This window comes from Sus scrofa, chromosome 7 (assembly GCF_054392235.1).
Source record: "Sus scrofa isolate SSC_HxYL_T2T_F1_AM1 chromosome 7, Sscrofa_HxYL_maternal_Yorkshire_Landrace_v2.0, whole genome shotgun sequence".
NCBI lineage: Eukaryota > Metazoa > Chordata > Mammalia > Artiodactyla > Suidae > Sus > Sus scrofa.
The window spans coordinates 82,246,195-82,262,564 of NC_139389.1; the positions used below are offsets into that span (position 1 = coordinate 82,246,195).

The 16,370-nt window shown below is 37.0% G+C and overlaps 1 long non-coding RNA gene across 1 annotated transcript in view; it reads left to right on the forward strand.

Moving 5' to 3' along the window:
- LOC146401690 (uncharacterized) overlaps positions 1-7,228 on the forward strand; it is a 565,997-nt gene extending 558,769 nt beyond the window's left edge. Inside the window, exons 4-8 of the long non-coding RNA XR_014809241.1 lie at positions 2,035-2,129; positions 4,991-5,055; positions 5,345-5,428; positions 6,426-6,490; positions 7,104-7,228. This is a non-coding gene — a long non-coding RNA (uncharacterized LOC146401690). The remainder of the gene's footprint in view (positions 1-2,034; positions 2,130-4,990; positions 5,056-5,344; positions 5,429-6,425; positions 6,491-7,103) is intronic.
- Positions 7,229-16,370: the final 9,142 nt, after the last annotated feature.

The window sequence follows — 16,370 nt, forward strand, 5'->3', positions numbered from 1 at the left end:
CAAGTCTACTCTCCAAGTCCATGATTTTATTTTCTGTGGGAAGTTTCCTTTGTGCCATATATTATATTCTAGATAAAAGTGATATCATATAGTATTTGTCTTTCTCTTTCTGACTTACTTCACTTAGTATGAGAGTCTCTAGTTCCATCCATGTTGCTGCAAATGGCATTTTTTGTTCTTTTTTATGGTTGAGTGGTATTCCATTGTGTATATATACCACATCTTCCTAATCCAATCATCTCAAAATGGCTGAAAGACTTAAATATAAGACAAGACACCATCAAACTCCTGGAAGAGAACACAGGCAAAACATTCTCTGACATCAACCTTATGAATGTTGTCTCAGATCAGTCTCCCAAAGCAACAGAAATAAAAACAAAAATAAACTAATGGAACCTAATCAAACTGTCAAGATTTGCACAGCAAAGGAAACCAAAAAGACAACTTACAGAATGGGAGAAGATAGTTTCAAATGATGCAGCTGACAAGGGCTTAATCTCTAAAATATACAAAAAACTTACATAACTCAACAGCAAAAAAGCCAACAACCCAATAGAAAAATGGGCAAAAGGCCTGAATAGACATTTCTCCGAGGAAGATATACAGATGGCCAACAAGCACTTGAAACAATGCTCAGCATCACTGATTATTAGAGAAATGCAAATCAAAACTACCATGAGATTCCACCTCACACCAGTCAGAATGGCCATCATTAATAAGTCCACAAATAACAAATGCTGGAGGGCATGTGGAGAAAAGGGAACCCCCCTGCACTGTTGGTGGGAATGTAAGCTGGTATAACCACTATGGAGAACAGTATGGAGGTACCTTAGAAATCTATACATAGAACTACCATATGACCCAGCAATCCCACTCTTGGGCATATATCCAGACAAAACTCTCTTGAAAAAAGACACTTGCACCCACATGTTCACTGTAGCAGTATTCACAATATCCAAGACATGTAATCAACCCAAATGTCCACTGACAGATGATCGGATTAGGAAGATGTGGCATTTTTTCCTATTATTTTAAATTTGTTGACGTTTGTTTTATGTCGCAGTATGGTCTATCTTGGAGATGATTCCAAATACTCTAGGAAAGAGAATGTATTTGCTGCTGTTTGGTAGAACATTCTACAGATGTGAATTATGTCTAATTGCTAGTGTTCTTCATAATTTCTGTAACTTTATTCATTTTCTGTATACTTTTCCCATCATATTTTGATGAAGCCAGACATCTTATGTAGACATTGGAGATAGGCGTAAGTAGTTTTATGCTTAGAAATAAGCATACTTTCCCTCTGATATGACTTTAGCATGGGGATTTGAGTGCATTGCATTTAAGAGTTGATCTGGGTTGAAGGTCTTTCATTGTCATGGTTACCCTTAGAGCACCACATGCATCAGATTCCTGTAGTGACTGTATTTGGGGGCCAGAGAACTGGCTTCATGGCAATATCTGTTTACCTTTTAGTCTTCCCTGATATCTTCCAAGAGATATCTTCATTTAGGTCTATCAGTGGTATCTGGCTATTGCTGCTACTGGGACCTTATTGGCTTATCAGTGGGTTGGGGTTGGGGGAGGACGAATCCATGGCATGATGGGAAGGGGGTGGGGAGTGTTCTCTGTTGTTCTCATTAGCCCCCATTCTTAGGTAGGTACCTGTCCCTGATGCCGTTTCTGTTCTTTTTTCCAACATTGCTACTTGGCTATGGGCCCACCATGTATTTCTGCCCCTCTCAAGGGGCAGAGATTTTTTATCCCTGATGTTTTCCCCAGAGTCCATAAATTTCCACCAAGTCCCTAAGAGCGAAAATATTTGTTGACCTTCATTCCACAAATTGAGACTTTATTCATAGAGAAACATAAGGGAAATAGTCTAGGGTTGCTGTTCTCCTCCCCAGGCCTTCACCAAAGACAAAGGCTTTTTAGGGCTTCTTCTAATTTTTCAATGAAAGCAGGATGAGGTTAATGAAGATAGAGGCTCTAGGAGGATGCTGAAGAATCTTCAACTTTTGTGGGTCCCCACAGCTTGACAGCCACCTGCCAGCCACATTTGCGCCCTTCACCACATTGTGATCTCTGAATGAACTCTTCCTACTGATGCCTAGCAGCCTCTATTCCAGGTAGGTAAATATTTATATCTCTTTGCTCCTATAGGTATCTCTGTCTCCTAGGATTTGGGACCAACTGACCGCCCTGTGCCTCCTTTCTCCAATGTATTTGGAAAAAAGTCATGAACTCTCAGTTTATCCATATTTTTAAAAGTTTATTTATTTTTTAATTGTTAAGGTGAGAGAGATGCTCTTCCAGCTCTCTATATCCTTGAGGAGAACCCAGAAGCCACTGGGAAGCCTTTAAGGGGCAGTCTGGCTGAAAACATGGACTCTGGCTCTGGTCTTAAAGCTGCAACAGCATTTATAACATTTTATTGAAGAGTAAGTCCTTTGTCCCAGATCCAAGAATAGAAAGAAAGGGAAGCAGCTTCTAGAAACTGAAAGATGAGCTCCTAACCCTCTCCTACCCTATACCATTACCTGTACAGTTTGGTCACCATGCCCAAACCACTCAAAAGTCAAAAAGTTTCCTCCCTCTCACCTTCTGTTCTTTGTCTCTACCATTGTATCTCTTTATTTGTCTTCTACCTCACACCCTTAGGTAAAATGGCTAAAACAGGGCCTGTCTCCTAGCATGGAGTTCTCAGTAAACTGGCTAAGACAGATTAGCCCAGGAATGCCCCATTTCTGGGTCATTTCTGCCATCTTCTTTGCATGAACACCCTAGTCAAAGAAGTGTAGCTGGAGAGCAAATCATCCCATACTCATTTGACTCATTATACCAAAAAACCTCCAAAATGTGTATATTCCATGTATTAATATATATACAATACATGTATATATGTCAATCATCTATCTTATAGAAGACCCTCTAACAATTAATTCATGTGATAGGTGTTCTTGATGCCCCAGCATTCTTTTATTTATCTTTTATTTGTAGCAGTGATGCCAGTTTGGCAAATTATCCATTTTTACCCTAGATGCAAACATAACAAATGATGTATCCAAGGATATAGGGCCAGGTTGGCTAAGAAGTTTATTTGAAGAGACTCTTAGGGGTAAAATATTGAAAGCATAGAAAGCACCCAGACACAATGGCTTTTTTTTTTTTTTTTTTTTTTTTTGTCTTTTTGCCATTTCTTGGGCCTCTCCTGCGGCATATGGAGGTTCCCAGGCTAGGGGGCTAATCGGAGCTATAGCTGCCGGCCTACGCCAGAGCCACAGCAACACGGGATCCGAGCCGCGTCTGCGACCTACACCACAGCTCATGGCAACGCCAGATCCTTAACCCACTGAGCAAGGCCAGGGATAGAACCCGCAACCGCATGGTTCCTAGTCAGATTCGTTAACCACTGTGCCACAACGGGAACTCCACAATGGCTTTTTTCTAAGGCCAAAGCTCTGGAGGCTGTGGACTGTAGGAGGTGATTCTAATCATAACACACTATCATCATTCTGAGTATCTTCTGTCCTAGCTCCAAGGACCCAAGCCTGAATACTGAAAGGAGAGATCTATAAGAAAGGCAGTAAATGCCCTAGATCATAGGGACACTAACTGCAAATCAGCATTAGGTTGGCCAGCAAAGGAACCTTTGGAGAACCTTCATTAACTGTTTAGGTGATCATCATTAAGGCTCTGACTTCATTTTATACATATAAATGTAACCCCATTGTGGCATGGGAGAAAATTTCATAAAATTTCTTCCCCCTGAACTTTCAAAAATTTTGTCTGATTTGATGGTGGGAATCTTTTTACAACGTATGCATATATCTAATCATAATGCACACTATAAATATAGTATAACTTTGTCAATTATACCTCAATAAAGCTGAAATAGGAGTTCCCGTCGTGGTGCAGTGGTTAACGAATCCGACTAGGAACCATGAGGTTGCGGGTTCGATCCCTGCCCTTGCTCAGTGGGTTAAGGATCCGGCGTTGCTGTGAGATGTGGTGTGGGTCGCAGACGCTGCTCGGATCCCGCGTTGCTGTGGCTGTGGCGTAGGCCAGTGGTTACAGCTCCGATTGGACCCCTAGCCTGGGAACCTCCATATGCCATGGGAGCGGCCCAAGAAAAGGCAAAAAGACAAAAAAAAAAAAAAAAAAAAAAAAAGCTGAAACAAAATCTGATTTACACTTTAAAAAAAACTTTGAAGTATCTCAAGCAAGGAAAAAAGGTAGGATCTCCATGTTTATATTTGTCACAGACATCGTCATAGACATCAGGCTTGAATTTGAAAGTATATTTTAAAAAAATTAAAATTTATAAGTTCACAGAAACAAGCAACAATGATATTTTGGTTAATATTTTTTGTTTATTTTTTGTTTTTTGTTTAATTTTAGAAATGTAATTGTATGTTCTTTATTACTTCAATATGTTGTAAGATTTCTTTTATCAAGTAAAATTCATATAGTGAAATGCACAGATTTTGTAAGTGCTGATATATATATCTGTCTCAACAAAAATATAAAGTATTTCTATCACTTATCTCAGAAATGTCACTTCTGACCCCTTTCAGTCAATCTTGCCCTCATAAAGTCACCAGTATTCTTATTTCTATCACCATAGTTTAGGTTTTGCTATTCTCAAAAGTCAAAAAATGGAAACATACATATTGTATTTACTTTTGTTTTGCTTCTTTTGCTCACTGAATTGTTTTGGGAATTGTTTAATGAATCAATTAAATGTTCTTTTTAAAATTTTTGAGAAATTTTCCATTGGAATAACATACTACAATTTGCCTATTTCCCTAATGACAAACATTAGAGTTATTTCTAGTTTGGGGCTATTCGGAATAAAGCTGTTTTTTTCTTTAATGTTTGTATGCTATTTTTTAGATTCCACATAAATGTGATATCATACAGTATTTGCCTTTCTTTTAAAGCCATTTTAAACAGTCTTATCATGAACATATGTTTTCATTTCTTTTAGATCAATTCTGTGGTAGGCAAAATAGTGGCCTCTCGAATATCCACATCCCCAGAACCTGCGAAAGAGTTAAGTTACATGGGGAGGGGAATTCTGGTAGCAAATGGAAGTAATGTTGCTAATTATTAGTTTAACTTAAAGGAGGGAGAATGCCTGGGTATCCAGGTGGGCCCAATGTCATCACTGGCATCCTTAAACAGGGAAGAGGGATGGAGGAGAGTCAGTACCAGAGTGATGTGGTGAGAGAAAGACTTGGCTGGCCCTTGCTGGTTTGAAGCTAAAAGGAGGCTGTAAGTTGAACAATGTGGGCAATCTCTAGAAACTGGTAAAGGCATGAGAATGAATTTTCTCCTTTAGCCTCCAGGAAAAGAATGGAGCCCTGTCATCACCTTGATTTTTAGCTTAGTGAGACCCAATGTTGGACTTCTGAATTCCAGAAAGGTAAGATAATAACTTTGTTTTGATTTTAGCCTCTAAGTTTGTGATAATTTGTTACAGCAATCGGAAATTAATGGTATCAATGAATGGAATTCTTATTGTAGGTATATAATTAACTTTATGGGGAAATACTGGATTTTTTTAAAAGCATACTAATCTCTCTCATCAAGAATTTAGTTGCTTCAAAACCTTGCCAACATTTAGGGTTGTTCATCTTTTAATTTTAGCCATTTTGTTAGGAATGAAGTATTATCACATTGTAGTTTTAATTTGTCTTAAGAATAATAATCTTAGGCACATTTTCATGTACTTATTGGCCATTTCTATACCTTCTGGGAAATATCTGTTCAAGATTGTGGCCTGTTTGTAATTGTGTTGTTAGCTTTTTTATTATTTATTTATTTATTTTTGTCTTTTTTTTTTTTTTTTGTCTTTTTGCTATTTCTTTGGGCCGCTTCCGTGGCATATGGAGGTTCCCAGGCTAGCGGTCAAATCGGAGCTGTAGCCACTGGCCTATGCCAGAGCCACAGCAACGCGGGATCCGAGCCGCGTCTGCAACCTACACCACAGCTCAGGGCAACGCCAGATCCTTTAACCCACTGAGCAAGGCCAGGGACCAAACCCTCAACCTCATGGTTCCTAGTCGGATTCGTTAACCACTGCGCCACGACGGGAAGTCCTATTGTTTATTTCTAAGAACAGTTGGTATATTCTGGATATAAATCCTTTGTCATATATAGGTATCGTCAATACATTCCTCCCACCTGTGTCTTGGCTTAACATAGACTTTGACAACTATTGATGAGCAGACATTTTAAAATTTATTTGAGCCAAATTATCTTTTTACTTTTAGAGCTCTTTGTGTAAGGGCTAAAAAAATCTGTACCTGACATCATAACATTAATTCTATTGCTTATGTGAGAAGCTTTATAGTTTTAATTTTTAATTTTTGTATGTGACATGAAGCGGGAATGAAGGTTCACTGTTTTCCTTACTTTAGTTGCAAACTATTTGTTGAAAAGACTTTGTTTTCCCCATTAAACTGCACCAGCATCATTCAACCATGTAAGTATTACTGCATGTTCTGTTTGCTTCCATTGATCTATGTGTCTGTATTCCAATACCAGAGTGGCTGTTGTTGTCACTTAATAGTAATTCTTCAAATAGTCTAATGCCTCCAAATCTCTTTCCTTTTTTGAGAATTGCTTTGTCTGTCCTAGGTCTTTTTTTATACATTTTATAGTCAGATTGTCAATGTCTATAATATGATTTTTTTATTGGATTGGCTTCAATCTATAGATTTAGAGAGAATGGGATTCTTTAAAATGTTGAGTTTTCAATTCATGAACATAGCATGTTTATTTAGGTTGTCTTTAGATTTTTTCTTAACAAATGTTTGTAATTTTTAGTATAGAAGACTAAAATATGCCTTTAAGTATTTTTTTTTGATGCTACTAAATTGTACAGTTTATTTTCCAATTATTTGTTACCATTGAAATCCAGTTGATTTCTGTATGCTGATCTTCCTAAGTATTTTTCTAAGTATTTTTTTTTTTGATGCTACTAAATTGTATGGTTTATTTTCCAATTATTTGTTACCATTGAAATCCAGTTGGTTTCTGTATGCTGATCTTGATTCTAGGATTTTTCTTATTCATTAGTCATTGTATCTTTTTAGGTTTCATACGATTTTCTACATACATAATCATGCAACCATGTCTTCTATGCATAAAGACAAATTTATTATTTCTGTTCCAGTCTTTACACCATTTATTTTTCCTTGCATATTGCATTTGATAGAAGCTTTAATACAGTGTTGGACAGAGGGTAATAGTGAATACACTCACCTTGTTTTTGATGTTAGGGAAAAAGTGCTGTGTGTATCAATTTTAACTATCATGTTAAAGGACAGTTTTTCACAGATGTCATTTATAATTGAAGTGTTTTTCTATGCTTTAAGAATTTGTCATGAATGAGTGTTAAATGTCATCAAATGCTTTTTCCTGCTTTAATTAAAGTAATTATGATTTTTATTCTGTGAAAAGTGATTTTAAAAAATCTTGTCACAACCTTATAATCCTGGGATAAACTCCATTTGATTCATTCTTTTTATGTTGTGCTAGATTCCATTTGCTAATATTTGGTTGAGGATTTTTATAAGTAGGTTCACAAGAAATATTGGTCTGTAATTTTATTTTAATGTCCTTGTTTATGCTCGTTTTATGGTTATGCTGGCCTCATGAATAGACATAGAAAATATTGCCACACCGTATTTTCCCAAAATAATTCATGTAAAATATTAATCATCATTAATATAGAATTTACCAGTGAAGCTATCTGGACCTGATGTGTTCTTTGTGGGAAAATATTTACCTATGAATTATGTTTCTTTAATGAACAGGGAAGCATTCATGGTTTCTATTATCAGTTTTAGAAAGCTTTTTTTTTCCCCTGGTTTTTTTTTTGTCCATTTCATTTAACTTGTTGAATTTATTACTGCAAAGTTGTACATAATATTCCTTTATAGTTGAGAATGATGTGCTTACATGCTGTTTCTTAGATTTAATCGATTTAGAATTTATTGAAATTCTTGAATCTTTGTGGTACTTTTTTCCATCTAGATTTGGGGAATTTTCAGTTTTTGTTTACTTAATGTTTTTGTCTGATGCATTCTTGACATGATTTTTTCCCCTGATACTCTGCACTTAGATTTGATGCACAATATAAGTCAATGAGATTTTGTTGATATCTTTCATAAACATTTTTCTCTCCCTTCCTCAGCTTGGATAATGTTATTGACCCTTTCTTATGTAGTGCCTAATCAATTGTCAGTCTATCCAGGGTTCTTTCACTTAATACCAGATATTTTATTTTTAGTTCTAGAATGTCTATTTATTTTACAGTTTCTATTTCCTTGCTGAAATTTGTCCATCTTTACTTTTAAATTCCTCAATGTGTTTTTAACAAATGTTTTAAAATCCCTATCTGCTGTCTCTTATATCTGTTTTTTTTTTTGGGGGGGGGAATCTTTTTCCACTGAATGATTTTTTTTCCTCTTGCCTATAGGAAATGTTTTCTTACTTTTTCTAATAACTTTATTTTATATGTTAAACTTTATGGAGTGTTTCATGTGTGTTGTCTTTATTTTAGTCCTGTTTTGTTTTATCTGACAGTTAATTGGTAGCTTATTTTGAGCATTTCAGATTTGGTTTCGTGTTTTGTAGGGTGGGTTGGTTTCAGGACTTTTTCTTTATTTTCCAGTTAGATCTAGGGTCTTTCCTCTAGGTCATGGTCTTTCCAGGATCTTAACTGGATGCCTAAATTGCTCAATGAGGTCTCTCTACTCTAGCTGACCCAAATTCTGACTTCTGTTTGTCCTATGAAAACTCTAGTATCTCTGTACTGCCTTTGAATCCCTCCAAGTTGCTCTCTGCTAGGCTCGTGGATTCACTGTCCTGTTCACGAGCACCTTAGCCTTCAGCCAAGGACACAAGGTGAACCTTTATGCAGGCTTCCAGGATGCCTTCCCTATGCAGCTTCTTGACTTTCCATACTCTGTTTCCCCTCCAGTTCTAGCTGCCTCAGCAACCTCACACCCTAACCTCTACCTACTTCCCTCAGATTTCTGCTCTCTACTGGACTCTCCTCCCTACTGCAAAATTGTAGGAAGTGTCTCATGTAGAGATTTGTGGATAATAAATTTATCTCATTAGTTTTTCTTTTCTCGAGAATGATAAGACTGCTCTGTTTGCAATGACTGAAAGTCATTCTCATATTTTGTCCAGTGTTTATAGGTATTTACATAGGAGGGTAAGTTCAAAACAATTTACTTACAGTTCCTGGAAGCCAACATTCTCTAGCACACTTTTTGAGTACCTAATGTGTGTAAAACCATATGCTCATTATGGGACAGAAAGAAATAAAAAACAAGTTCTCTTCCATCTGAGAGAGATAAAAAGGTTGCATGTATAACTAAAGTATGAGACCAGTGACTTTATTTCAGTTCCTAGAATGCACCAAGACATTTCCCACCTAAGACCTCGCAAGTGTAAGTCGCTCTGTCTTAAATATATCCTTCAACTCCTGGCCTGAATAACTTTTATTCACCCATCAGAACTCAGCTAAAATATCACTTACTTGGGAAGTCTTCTCTGAACTCCCCCTCTATATTATTCTCTGTAGCATTATTCTTTATCATGGCATCCTGTCGTTTTCCAACACAACTCTTACCACAATTTCTCCTTAAACATGTCTGTGAGTATTTAACTATATATTTCTAAGTGTAAGACTAAGTACTTTTTATACACTGCTACATCTTTATTCTTAACAGTACTGAAAAAAGTAGTGTAAGATATTTCTTGAATGAAAAATTAAGGAATGATGAGTGTCACAGTCAGCACAGAAAATATTTATATGCTATATGACATTCATTTCCTATTGGATTGATCAGAGAAGATCTTAAGAAGAGGTGGAATTTTAAGAGTCAGAGATGGGAAAAGGGGCTTTCTAGAGAAGAAATTGGCATAAGCTTAGAATGTGCAAGTCATATTTCAGAAGGGAGTGACTAGACCCATTTTTTTCCCGGGGATTCATTAGGATAGACTGATTAGAAAGGCAAGAAGAAATCAGACTTGGAAGGCAAATCGAGTTTAGAGTCCTTATCTCACCAGCTTTATAATAATAATCAGTTTGTAAAACATAAACCTCTAAATATTACCAAGGGTATATAATATTTCTTTTAAAGATAAATTACATCTTTAAAAAGCTACATATTACATCTTTGAAAAGCTGCATATTACATAGGAGTTCCTTCCCATCAATAACTTCCTAAGAAGACACTGGCTGAAAAGAAAACGATTCTGGGAGTTCCTATCATGGCTCAGTGGTAACAAATCTGACTAGTATTCATGAGGATGTGGGTTCAATCCCTGGCCTCGCTCAGTGGGTTAAGGACCGGCATTGCTCTGAGCTGTGGTGTAGATTGTAGATGTGGCTCAGATCCCACATTGCTGTGGCTGTGGTGTAGGCCGGCAGCTACAGCTTATGTTCTACTGCTAGCCTGGGAATTTCCATATGCCATGGGTGTGGCCCTAAAGGAAAAAAAAAAATCCCCATGAATCCCTACATTTAAAGTGCAATTTTCTTGAGAAGTATGCCCAGAAATGTACTTTAGCAACTGCCCTGTGTGAGACACAATAAAGAGCAAGCTTTCTTGCCATTTGTTCATAGCCATATTAGTATTAACTAATCACAGGACATAAGAGGTAACATGGAGAAGGGACCTTTAGGAGGGTGGCCTAGAATACCATTCTTAGAAACCCACTGTAGTTCACCTCTTATACCTATAAGAGAATGTTTAGAACTGCAAGTGAACGCTTATGAGGGTTCCATGGAAATGAAGAGAAGGAAAAGAGTGGTGGGTACTGTGAAAAGGAAACCAGATGCCTTTCCCCTCTGAGAGTCTTGGTATTTGCATGCTCCAGTTACTTCCCCTATTTGTAGTTAAGCACAGGTATATAAGTGAGTGGTCTACCTGCTGCCTCATGCTGTTAATTCTCAGAATGGTTGCAGTTGAGGCTTTCTCCAAGGCAGACAAAACCCCCTCCAGGAACCAATTAGTTCTTCCTATTACCCCCTTCATACTAGTAAAACCCACTCAGTCACAGGGATCGCAATCAACCCCATTTACAGCACTTCCCCAGTCCACTTAACAGAACCTATAGGAAGATCTCCCTCAGCTTTGCTTTCTCAAAGTATCATCCTATAATTTGAAAGACTGGGAGACATTATAATTAATTTACGTGGTCAGTGTGAGGAATTCTCCACCCAAGCTGATCAGTCACTAATTACTCTGCAGGGCAATTTCATCTCTTCTGACGCCCCCATAGTATGGATGGGAGGAGGTGTGATAAGTATGAAGCTCACTCACCTGGCAGCATTAGTGGAATTTGCAAACTAATCCTCAGCTTGGAGAGTTCCCATCATCTCAGCTCTCAAAAGCTGAGCTCACTTAGAAATACTGGCTCTTCTTCCCAACCAGCTAAAAGCTACTTGTCTTATCTTAATTTGAAGCCATTTCATTGGGAACTCTCCCCTGAATTTCCAAACTAGATCCAATTCCCCAGCTCTATATGCCTTTTCATCATACTGCTAGCATCATGGCAAGGAGGTGGTTACATTTCACTATCAAGAGTGTGGTCTCCTTGAGAGCTCAGCTGCCTACCTTTTAACCCCAATTCTACCAATAATTAGCATATAACTTGGGCAAGTTTTTAACTTCTCTATGTTGCTTTGTATTGAAAATAGAAATAAATTGAATCTATCTTGTAGGGTTGTTTTAAAGGTAAAGTAATATTATGCAAATTTATATGTAAAGCACTTAAATAGTGAGTAATATTTGTGTCAGCTATTATCATAATTGAAAATTATTTGTTTATTTTTACTTGGCTTATTCATTAAACATTCAAAATTTATTAAATGTCTTCTATGTGCCAAGCTGGCTATAGGATATACCAGTGAACAAAATCTCCCCATTCAAGGGGCTTCTATTCTAGTGAGAGAGAAAGAAAACAACACAAATAATTAGAACATTATAGAGCATATGAGGAAATGATTTTTTTTAAATGGGGGAAAATAGAGCAGGATGAGGTGCATTGGGAGCACTTACAGAGTGGTTTATAACTTTTGGTTGATAATAGGAGGCCTCATAGAAAATGTGACATTTGAATAAAAATTTAGAACTCCTAGATAAGGATTGTTCTCATGGCAGGACTACTGCAGACATTCTGAGGTCTGGGTATGTGTGGTCTCTGCAAGGGCAGGGAAGCCAATGTGGCTAGAATAGAGTGAGCAGGAGAAAGATTGAGCAGTCAAGGTTGGGGAGGTGGTAGCCTGGGCACTTAGAGCCAGTTCAAGGACTCCAGCTTCTGCTATCTGTGAAATGGAGCCATTGCAGGATTTGGGGCAGAGAAATAACATAGTCTGACATGCATTCTGAAAGCAGCACTCTTTCTCTGTTGAGAACAGGCCATGTAGGCTAGGGGTTGAATCTGAACTGCAGCTTCCCACTTACACCACAGCCACAGCAATGAGAAATCCAAGCCACATCTATGACCTACACCACAGCTCAAGGCAATAACAGATCCTTAACCCACTGAGCAAGGCCAAGTCCTTGTGGATACTAGTTGGGTTCATTACCACTGAGCCATGAAGGGAACTCCAAGATAACAGAATTCTTGATGCAGTATTGGCAGGGGCAATGCAGAGAAAGAGAAAGCTAGATCTATTACCTACCAGAAAGTCAATAGTGACTGTATTCCTTTTTTGCTTACTGTTATTTCTTCAACTAGTAAAAATGTCTGATGCATAGTTCTTACATTGTTCAGTGGAAGAAGGAAAACAGTATTCTAAGAGATTGAACTTTAAACTAGAATTTCAATTTATTAATTTTTTAACTCATTTTATTTTGTTAATTATTTTCCCAATACAATTTTTTTCCTACTATACAGCATGGTGACCCAGTTACACACACATGTACACATTCTATTTTCTCACATTATCATGCTCCATCATAAGTGACTAGACATAGTTCACAGTGCCCCACAGAAGGATCTCATTGCTGATCCGTTCCAAAGGTAATAGTTTGCATCCATTAACCCCAAGCTGCCAATCCATCCCATTCCCTCCCCTTCCCCCTTGGCAAGCATAAGTCTATTCTTCAAGTCCCTGATTTTATTTTCTGTGGAAATGCTCATTTGTGCCATATATTAGATTCCAGATGTAAGTGATATCATATGGTATTTGTCTTTCTCTTTCTGACTTCACTCAGTATGAGAATCTCTAGTTCCATCCATGTTGTTGCAAATGGCATTATTTCATTCTTTTTAATGGCTGAGTAGTATTCCATTGTGTATATGTACCACATCTTCCTAATCCAATTGTCTGTCAATGGACATTTGGGTTGTTTCCATGTCTTGGCTACTATGAACAGTGCTGCAATGAACATGCAGGTGCATGTGTCTTTTTCGAGGAAAGTTTTGTCCAGATATATGCCCAAGAGTGGGATTGCTGGGTCATATGGTAGTTCTATGTATATATTTCTAAGGTACCTCCATACTGTTCTCCATAGTGGTTGTACCAGTTTACATTCACAGCAGCAGTGCAGGAGGGTTCCCTTTTCTCCACATGCCCTCCAGCGTTTGTTATTTGTGGACTTATTAATGATGGCCATTCTGACTGGTGTGAAGTGGTATCTCATGATTGTTTTGATTTGCATTTCTCTCATAATCAGTGATGCTGAGCATTGTTTCAAGTGCTTGTTGGCCATGTGTATACCTTCCTTGGAGAAATGTCTATTCAGGTCTTTTGCCCATTTTTTCCATTGGGTTGTTGGCTTTTTTGCTGATGAGTTGTATAAGTTGCTTGTATTTTCTAGAGATTAGGCTCTTGTCAGTTGCATTATTTGAAACTATTTTCTCCCATTCTGTAATTTGTCTTTTTGTTTTCTTTTTGGTTTCCTTTGCTGTGCAAAAGCTTGCCAGTTTGATTAGGTCCCATTGGTTTATTTTTGCTTGAAACTTATCAACAAATTCAGCAAAGTAGCATAATATAAGATTAACATTCAGAAATCAGTCACATTTTGGTATACTAACCATGAAATACTAGAAAAGGAATACAAAAATACAATACCTTTTAAAATTGCACCGCAAAAAAATCAAATACCTGGGAATACACCTGACCAAGGAGGTAAAGAACTTATATGCTGAGAACTATGAAATATTAATCAACAAAATTAAAGAAGATGTGAAGAAATGGAAAGATATTCCATGCTCCTGTGTGGGAAAAATTAATATTGTAAAAATGGCCATACTACCCAAAGCAATCTACAGATTCCATGCAATCCTTATCAAATTACCCATGACATTTTTCACAGAACTAGAACAAACCATCCAGTTATATGGAACCACAAAAGACCCAGAATTGCCAAAGCAATTCTGAGGAACAAAAACCAAGCAGGAGGCATAACTCTCCCAGACTTCAGGCACTATTACAAAACCACAATCATCAAGACAGTGTGGTACTGGTACCAAAACAGACAGACACACCAATGGAACAGAGTAGAGAACTCAGAAATAAACCCAGACACCTATCGTCAATTAATCTTTGACAAAGGAGGCAAGAACATAAAATGGGAAAAAGACAGTCTTTTCAGCAAGTATTGCTGGGAAGCCTGGACAGTTGCATGAACATCAGTGAAACTAGAACATACCCTCACACCACGCACAAAAATAAATTCAAAATGGCTGAAAGACTTAAATATAAGGCAAGACCCCATCAAACTCCTGAAGATAACATAGGCAAAACATTCTCTGACATCAACCTTATGAATATTTTCTCAGGTCAGTCTCACAAAGCAGCAGAAATAAAAGCAAAAATAAACCAATGAAGACATAATTTATTTTTAATCAGAAATCTTTTTAAAATTGTTCTTTGCCAGAGCACTCCTATCCCAGTACTTAAGAACTTGGAAAGTCTATTAATAAGCAGTAGGTTGACTGGTGGAGCTGAAATCAGAGAGTAGAGAGGTCAAGTATTTTAATAGATATTTTTACTGGACCAAAAAAAAGTCAAATAACCCACCCTGCCTAGTACTCCTCCCTTATGGCCTGAGTCACTGTTGTTCTTCCCCATATAGTGAGTATATACATCAAATCCACATGGGTACTTGTAGCAGTTCACATCCTATGTGCACCAGCCTGCTTATGTATTGTACATACTCTTTACGTGTGTGATATCATCACCATGACTATCAGCAAGTCTTGCTCTTGGAGCAGTTCAATTTAAAATGACTTTTTTGTAGTAATAATAATAATAATAATAATAAAATCACTTTTGCATTTACCTAATCTCATTAACTTTCTACTGAATTTTATTAAATCATTAGAGAGAAAAGCACATTGGGAATTTAATCTAAGAGGGGATATTTGTTTAATTATTTTGCCCCATTTTTAATCCTTGTCCCTCTACAAATGTATCAACAAGGCTCAGGATGAGGTTCAGTCAGCTGGAAATTATTTCTTGCCTCTGCCATAATTTATACCTACTTAATATTATCATATGTCAGTTTAATTTTCTTCATAAGCTGGTATAATTCCTATTTGACAATAAGTAGAAAATGTGATTTTGTTGATTTTTTTTTTTTCTATCCCAGCAATAAAATGGAATTTCCTTCCCCATTCACACTGTGACATGGTACTTCTGGTGACCCCAGCACACAGTTGTGCATTCCGTAGCTGAGAAATTCTGCACCCAGTTTGAAACAATACAGTTGGTCTCATTAGCATTGATAGCTCAGGACTTCATCAGAACTGATAAGGATATTTTTTTCAGTTAACTACACATAATGCCACGAATTCCACACATTGTAATATTTATTGAAAAACCTTTGTTGTGTATAGAGCATTTGGGGGAAATAAATTCTTATGAAATAATGTTAGAAAGTCAAAATTCCATACAAGTTGCAATTTTTGCTTATACAACTAAGCTAGCCAACTGGCCACTGGTTTTCTTCAAACTATTGTCCAACTATGGTAACAGGTATAATAAGACTAATATGAAACCCATATGACTAATTTAAAACCAAAAGGCACTTATCTTATGATAAGGAATCTGGCATCTTTTAAATGATTAGCTGTCTGAAAAAATAAGTATCAATAAACACACACAATTCTTACATTTCTTAAGAGCATTTAATAGCTTGTGTCTGATAGGACTTGCCTCCTATACGTAAAGTTTTTCCTTTAAAAAAATAAAATAAAATGCCTGTGGACTGAAATAGAAGGACATAAAATGGCTGTATTTTATAGCAGAAGTACCCAATACCGCCTCAAAAAAGTGTCAACCATGAAATTATATGGATTAGAAGTGAAAACACTTTTAGGTATAA